Source organism: Oryctolagus cuniculus, assembly GCF_964237555.1.
Source record: "Oryctolagus cuniculus chromosome 17 unlocalized genomic scaffold, mOryCun1.1 SUPER_17_unloc_2, whole genome shotgun sequence".
In the NCBI taxonomy this organism is placed as follows: Eukaryota; Metazoa; Chordata; class Mammalia; order Lagomorpha; family Leporidae; genus Oryctolagus; species Oryctolagus cuniculus.
The window spans coordinates 1503615-1504062 of record NW_027208203.1 but is presented as its reverse complement, the minus strand read 5'-3'; positions in this window follow the sequence as shown (position 1 = coordinate 1504062).

Genomic DNA, 448 nt, shown 5'->3' with positions numbered 1-448 from the left:
TATATTATCAGGAACTTGTGTAAATTGCTTTTAAGTTCACCTAATATAGAATCTTTCATGATGTAAAGAAGGACCAACATAAATTATCTCTGTATCCAGGAAGCCAATCACATTGCTAATTGTTCATCTGGAAGATGGGATGGAGAAGCCCTTGGGAGCCTACATACCTGTAAGTTGAGGAGGAGAGGAGGGTGGTTTCTATCCTGTAGTACTGAATCTCAGGCCAAGCACAGGCACTATTCCCTTTGCAGGGGCAATGGGCAACAGTAAAAGGAAGACAGTAAAACCAGGCAAAATAGGCTTTAAAACACTGAAGTTTGAAATATATATGGTTTGGGGAAAAGCAATTTAACAGCACACAGGTATAAAATAATTAAGAATAATCAAACATTCAAATCTGTTGGTAAGTGTTCAATCATCTTTTAAAAGATACTCATAGTTTTTATTT